Below are 7,742 nucleotides of genomic sequence, written 5' to 3'. Positions count from 1 at the left end.
GGCTAAAAGCTAATGCTAGGTTGACTAAGTCAAGGCTAATGCTAATGCTAAAAGCTTAACAGGATTCTGTGACGCTCGCTCAACCATTTAGGACCCTGAAGATCTCATTAATGAGGTGTGTGTGAGTAATGTGTGTATTATGGGAGTGTGTGTGTGTATATTATAGGTGTGTGTGTGTGTGTGTGTGTGTGTATGCGTGCGTGTGTGTGTGTGTGTGTGTGTGTGTGTAAAACACTCCGGGCTCGTCTGCAGTGATCTCCACCGTGAGGGTCATCAATTACCTCAAAGGCCAAAACTGTCCCATCTATCTACACACACACACACACACACACACACACACACACGTTTAGTGTACTAGTCTGCCAAATTCACACTATTAAGCTTTAGTATGTAGTCTATACCTTATGGTATGGATGGGACACAGCCACTGAGCTTAGCATTTAGCATTTAGCATTTTCACATCATGACTTTTAATATGAAAATTAAATTAAATTTAAATTTTCCACCAATGAAATCCGTCCATCCGTTTTATGTGAATCAGCTTAAAGAATTTGATGTCAGGAATTATTCATTTTGCTTCTATGAGCCGTTTGGATGACTCAAACCTGCATAGAACCGAACTGGCTCCATCCCTCATCCTTTGACCCCCACCAGAGCCCCACTCAATAGATCAGTTGAAGAAACTCAATGATATTTCAATCTTTTCGATCTGCTGGTTGAGAACCTCAAATAGTACACAGCTGGATTAGCCAGAATAGCCTGCAGACTTCTTCTGAGGGTGGAATCTGTAGCTACTGTCTGTGGAAAGTCAGTAGATGATGGAGATACTGTAGATGTAAGAGCTTTTAAATAGATATAGAAATAGAGTTTTGTTCCTTGAACATAAAGGCGTGGCCAGCAACAGCTTATTTGCATAAAAGTGACAGAGCCCTTAAACAGCCCTTTATGTAAGAAAGATTTTGTTTTGATGTTTTGTTTAGAACATTGACCTACTTCATTTTAACTTCTGTAAAAATTAAAAACAAGTATAATATTCCCTCTTTTTTTAACAATTATTTTTCTGCTTTTGTTGGAGTAACTGTCTCTACTGTCCACTGAAGACTTCCTACTAGATGTTGGACTCTAGTTTTGAACACTGCTGTAAGGATTTGATTGCATCCAGCCACAAGAGCTCATTATAATGGGTGTCTACCCATAAATATTAGGACACAGGTCTGTCCATCCTTCTCTTCCTCTTTTCCTGCTTCCTCTTCCTCCGTTCTTCACCCCCTCCCCTCCCCTCCCTGTGGATGGAAGGGTTGTCACGACAACCAGCCGTGACTGGAGATCTCAGCAGATGCTGCAGCCGGCAGCCAATCACAGGCCAGAGAGGGGGAAAAGAATGACATCATAGGCAAATCAGGGCAAGCAGTGGGAGGAGTTTGTTTTGCGTCGCCGCCGACAGCGCGAAGAGGTGGAGGAGGAGCAGAGGGTGGAGCAGCTGGAGCTGGAAGGGAAACTTCATCAGGATTTCAGAATTTTATCACTTCAGTTTCTGAATCAGTTTCTCTGATTTTGCTATTTATAGGTTTTTGTTTGAGTAAAATGAACATTGTTGTTTTATTCTATAAACTACAGACAACATTTCTCCCAAATTACAAATAAAAAAATATTCTCATTTAGAGCATTTATTTACAGAAAATGAGAAATGGCTGAAATAACAAAAAAGATGCAGAACTTTTAGACCTCAAATAATGCAAAGAAAACAAGTTCATATTCATAAAGTTTTAAGAGTTCAGAAATAATCAATATTTGGTGGAATAATCCTGTTTTTTAATCACAGTTTTTTTCATGCTTCTTGGCATCATGTTCTCCTCCACCAGTCTTGCACACTGCTTTTGGATAACTTTATGCTGCTTTACTCCTGGTGTAAAAATTCAAGCAGTTCAGTTTGGTGGTTTGATGGTTTGTGATCATCCATCTTCCTCTTGATTATATTCCAGAGGTTTTTAATTTGATAAAATCAAAGAAACTCATCATTCAAAAAATCAGTCATTGTCTAGGGGCAATTGATGATATATTGGTTTGCTTGCCTTGTTGCAACATGGCTAGTTTTATATTTTTTTCTAGTGGACAATATAAGTACTTTTTTGTACTCAACTGTACACAGGGTCAGATTTGATTCCCTCTAAAGTACAGGAAACAGGAAGTACAGATTTTTTTCCATTAAACCAGCCAAATGGTACATGTGGTATTCTGTTTTACTGTACTTATAAACAGTATATAATTTAATTATACATTTTTCATTAAAAAGACAGAAAAGTTTTTTCAGTTGGTGATGTTTATAATGTTTATAATCTTTACTGGTATAAAAATAGACTTTAAGTCAAATCTGTACTTATTTTTCTTAGTGTGCTCCTGTGAACACACCTGTACTCATTTGCATATTTAATTGACACCTGTATATTTAGAGAAATCTAAAACAATTATCTTAATTGGGTGCACTTCCCCTTCCTCTTCCCCGTCCCCTTTATCTACACGAGCCTCCCCACCGCGCGCGCGTCCGTGAACCATCAGATCCACCGCGCAAGGCCTCCCGCCGGCCCCGCCCCTCCAACAGCTGCCCTCATTAGCATGCCCGGCCCCGTCCAATAGGGAGGCGAGGGGGCGGTGACGTCACGCGCTAGGGAACAGCGAGCAGGAGCGGAGGACGGCGGAGCGAGCCAGCAGCACAGCTCGCGGGGTCAGGAGCAGCAGGTCCGCGCGCGAGCAAGTGAGCGAGCGAGGGGCATGGAGTCGATCCGCGCGCTACTGTAGGACTACACACCTGGACTCACCTGTACCTGTACCACACACACGCTCGCGGGCACGAGGATGAGCGCTGGGCACACGCGGAGGATAGCACGCGCACGGGCGGACAGTGTCAGGATGTGTTTCGGGTAAGCGCGCGCGCGCTCCGGCGGCCCATCTCTCTTTCTCTCTCTCTCTCCCTCTCTCTCTCCCCATCGTCTCGGGAGGATGGAGGGAGGAGGAGGAGGGGAAGAGGGGGATGGAGGAGAAAGAAGAGAGGGAGGAGGAGAAAGAAGAGAGGGAGGAGGAGGAGAGAGGGGGCAGCTGTGTTCATGCGTTGGGGGGTATCTATCTATCTATCTATCTATCTATCTATCTATCTATCTATCTATCTATCTATCTATCTATCTATCTATCTATCTATCTATCTATCTGTATCCGTATCATCACTGCTGGCTCATCCTCAGCTACATAAAGCCCCTCTGTTGATGGGGGTGATGGTGGTGTTGGGTGGGTGAAAGGGGGGGTGTATAGTGTGTGTGTGTGTGTTAGAGTGTGTGTGTGTTAGAGTGTGTGTGTGTGTGTGTGTGTGTGTTAGCTGTCGTAGAATGGAAGCAGCTGCAGCGCCTACACGGTAACAAAAAGAGGCAACTGCTATTTTTGGGGCACAGAGCGGTGTGTGTGTGTGTGTAGTGTGTATAGTGTGTGTGTGTGTGTGTGTGTGTGTTTTCAATGGATGTGTTCTTAGCATCTCTCTCTCCGAGCCCTGAATGGATGGAGGGACAGAAGGGCACACAGATAGATAGACGATGTAGGGATGGGTAGGTGGAGGTGTGGATGGGCCTGTATATGGATGGAGAGATTCAGTGAATGGTGGAAGGATGGATGGAGGTATAAAATTATGTAGAGAGGCCTGTATATGGGTGCAGGGATAGAAGAACATAGACCAGACGGATGTAGGGATGGATAGATGGAGGTATAGGAGGAGTGAGGTAGTTATTATGGGCCTGTATATGAACAGAGAGATTCAGTAAAGGATGGGAGGATGGATGAAGGAATAGAAGGATTGAGAGAAGTAAATGGTGAATGGAGGTGTGAATAGAGGTGTGGATGGGCCTGTATTTAAGTGGAGAGATTCAGTGAATGATGGAAGGATGGATGGAGGTGTAGAAGGATGTAGAGAGGCCTGTAAATGGGTGTAGGAACAGAAGAACCTACACCAAATGGATGTGGGGATGGATAGATGGAGGTGAAGAAGGATAGGGAGATTGGATAAAGATGTAGGGATGGTTGGGTGTGAAGAAGGATAAGGAGATTGGAGAAAGATGTAGGGATGGTAAAGGATGGTATGGATATAGGTATGAATGAGCCTGTATATGAATGGAGAGATTCAGTTAAAGATGTAAAGATGGATGGAGGTGTAAATGGATGGGTGGAGATGAAGGGATGAAGGTGTGAAAAGGCCTGTTTATGAATGGAGAAATGTAGAAGGATGATGAGATTGGATAAAAATGTAGATATGGAGGTCTGGATGGACCTGTATATGAATGGAGATATTCAGTGAAGGATGAAAGGATGGATGGAGGTGTTGAATGATGGGTGGAGGTATAGAAGGATTGGGAGATTGGGGAAAGATGAAGGGATGAAGGTGTGAATGGGCCTATATATGAATGGAGAGATGTAGAAGGATGATGAGATTGGATAAAGATGTGTGGATGGAGGTCTGGATGGACCTGTATATGAATGGAGAGATTCAGAGAAGGATGGAATAGTGGATGGAATAGTGAATGGAGGTGTAGAGGGATGGGGAGATTGGAGAAAGATAGATGGAGAGAATTGGGAGGGAAAGAGGGATGCATGTTTGGAAATGTATATGGATGGTTAATTATCCATATATATGGTTGGAGAGAATAAAGAAGGTATAGATGGAGGAATGAATAGATGAGAAATAGAGGTGTGGATGGATGGAGAAACTGGCAAGGGATGGAGAGAAGGTTGACGTGTAGATGGATGGTTGAATAGATGGAGGGATGGACATGCATATGGATGTAGAGACTGGGGAGGAATAGATGCATGGATGGATGGATGTGTAGATGGAGGTGTATATGGATGAGAAGATTGAGGGATTGATGGAGGTGTAGTTGGATGGTTAAATGGATGAATTGGATGGATGAATGTGCGGATGGGCCTGTATATGGATGGTGAAATTAGGGAGGGATAGATGAAGGTGTAAATGCATAGAGGTGTAGATGGATGGAGAGATTGGGGGTGGAGAGGTATAGATGAAGATGTGAAAGATAGAGGGATGGTTGAATAGAGGAATATAAGGATGGGGATGAAGAAATTGGAGGTGGAGAGATTTTTAGGTTGATGATGGAAAGGTGGATGGTTGGAAAGATGGAGGGATGGATGGATGAAAATCTAGAGGTGTAGACAGATGAAGGTCTGGATGGATAGAGAAATTGTGAAGGGATAGATGTTAAGGTGTAGGTGGCTGGCTGAAAACATTGAGGTGGATGGAGGTCTGGATGATGGAGAGAATGGAGAGGAATGGTTGAATACATAAAGGTGAATAGATAGAGGGATGAATGTGTGGATAGAGCTGTATTTGAGGTGTGGATGGATGTAGGTATAGAGGGAAGAACTTGTGAAGAGGTGGAGGTGTAGATTGAGGCGTATATGATTGGTGAGACTGGGAATGAATAAAGGTATAGATGGATGAAGATAGATATATGGGGAGGTGTGGATAAATGAATGAAGTTATAGATGGACAAATATATAAACAGATGTACATGAATTGGAGGAATGGAGAATGGAAGGATGATTAGATGAATATGTTAAATGGATGTGTGGATAGATGGACGTGTAGCTTACTAGAGTGGTGGAGGTGTAGGTGAACAGATGTAGTTATAGACAAATATGTAGATAGATGGAGGTAATAATGTCCATGAATGGATGGAGGTATGGAGATGAATAGAGGGATGTAGGTGTAGATAAATGGAGAGTGTAGGTGTGGATTGATGAAGTGATGGAGGTGGGGATGGAAGGAGATGTACACGAATGGATGGAGTAATAGAGATGTGGGTGGATGAAGGTGTAGATGAATAGGTGAAAGAATAGAGGTGTAGATGGAGAGATGGTGTAAGGTTAGATAAATGGATGTGTGGATTGATGGATATACTAAAGATGGAAGGAGGAATACAGGTGATGGATGAAGGTGTAGATGGATGAATGGAGGAATAGAGGTGTGGACAGATAAAGGTGTAGATGGATGGATGGAGGAATAGAGCTCTAGGCGGATGGATGGATGGAGGAATAGAGGTGTAGATGGATGAAGGTGTAGATGTATGAATGGAAGAATAGGGTATAGATTGATAAAGGTGTAGACAGATGGAGATTTAAAATGGATTGAGGAATAGAGGTAGATGGATAAAGGAGTGGATGCATGGTGTATACAGATGGTAAAATAAATAGATGGAGAGATAGGGGTGTATATGGATGAAGGTGTTGATGAATGGAGATATAAATGGATGAAGGAGTGGAGGTGTAAATTGATGGAGGAATAGAGGTGTGGATGGATAAAGGTGTAGATGGATGGAGGAATAGAGGTGTGGATGGAGAAAGGTGTAGATCGGTGGAGGAATAGAGGTGTGGATGAATGAAGGTGTAGATGGATGGATGGAGGGAGGAATAGAGCTGTGGATGAAATAAAGGTGTAGATGGACTGAGAAATAGAGGTGTGGATGGATAAAGGTGTAGATGGATGGAGGAATAGAGGTGTGGATGGATAAAGGTGTAGATGGATGGAGGAATAGAGGTATGTATGGATGAAGGTATAGATCGACGGAGGAACAGAGGTGTGGATGGATGAAGGTGTAGATTGATGGAGGAATAGAGGTGTGGATGGATAAATGTGTAGATAGATGGAGGAATAGAGGTGTGGATAAGGTGTAGATGGATGGAGGAATAGAGGTGTGGATGGATAAAGGTGTAGATCGATGGAGGAATAGAGGTGTGGATGCATGAAGGTGTAGATGGCTGGATTGAGGAATAGAGGTGTGGATAGATAAAGGTGTAGATAGATGGAGGAATAGAGGTGTGGATGGATGAAGGTGTAGATGCATGGATGGAGGGAGAAATAAAGGTGTGGATGGATAAAGGTGTAGATCGATGGATGAATAGAGGTGTGGATGGATAAAGGTGTAGATCGATGTAGGAATAGAGGTGTGGATAGATAAAGGTGTAGATCGATGGAGGAATAGAGGTGTGGATGGATGAAGATGTAGATGGCTGGATGGAGGAATAGAGGTGTGGATAGATAAAGGTGTAGATGTGTGGAGGAATAGAGGTGTGGATGGATAAAGATGTAGATGGCTGGATGGAGGAATAGAGGTGTGGATAGATAAAGGTGTAGATGTGTGGAGGAATAGAGGTGTGGATGGATAAAGGTGTAGATGTGTGGAGGAATAGAGGCGTGGATACATAAAGGTGTAGATCGATGGAGGAATAGAGGTGTGGATGGATAAAGGTGTAGATGTGTGGAGGAATAGAGGCGTGGATAGATAAAGGTGTAGATCGATGGAGGAATAGAGGTGTGGATGGATAAAGGTGTAGATGTGTGGAGGAATAGAGGCGTGGATAGATAAAGGTGTAGATCGATGGAGGAATAGAGGTGTGGATGGATAAAGGTGTAGATGGATGGAGGAACAGAGGTGTGGATGGATAAAGGTGTAGATGGATGGAGGAACAGAGGTGTGGATAGATAAAGGTGTAGATAGATGGAGGAATAGAGGTGTGGATGGATAAAGGTGTAGATAGATGGAGGAATAGAGGTGTGGATGGATAAAGGTGTAGATAGATGGAGGAATAGAGGTGTGGATGGATAAAGGTGTAGATGGCTGGATGGAGGAATGCAGGTGTGGATGTATAAAGGTGTAGATGGATGGAGGAATAAAGGTGTGGATGGATAAAGG

The 7,742-nt window shown here is 43.3% G+C and overlaps 1 protein-coding gene across 4 annotated transcripts in view; it reads left to right on the top strand.

The window, feature by feature from the left end:
- The first annotated feature begins 2,669 nt into the window (after window positions 1-2,669).
- The window catches only part of LOC103043289 (serine/threonine-protein kinase PAK 3), a 78,311-nt gene continuing 73,238 nt past the window's right edge, over window positions 2,670-7,742 (top strand). For all 4 annotated transcript variants that reach the window (XM_049465407.1, XM_049465403.1, XM_049465398.1 and 1 more), the window contains exon 1: window positions 2,670-2,918. The gene's annotated coding sequence lies outside the window, so the exon portion shown is untranslated. The remainder of the gene's footprint in view (window positions 2,919-7,742) is intronic.

This window comes from Astyanax mexicanus, chromosome 1 (genome assembly GCF_023375975.1).
Source record: "Astyanax mexicanus isolate ESR-SI-001 chromosome 1, AstMex3_surface, whole genome shotgun sequence".
In the NCBI taxonomy this organism is placed as follows: Eukaryota; Metazoa; Chordata; class Actinopteri; order Characiformes; family Acestrorhamphidae; genus Astyanax; species Astyanax mexicanus.
Note: the sequence above shows the minus strand (reverse complement) of the source record. Positions and strands in the feature narration are given on the sequence as shown.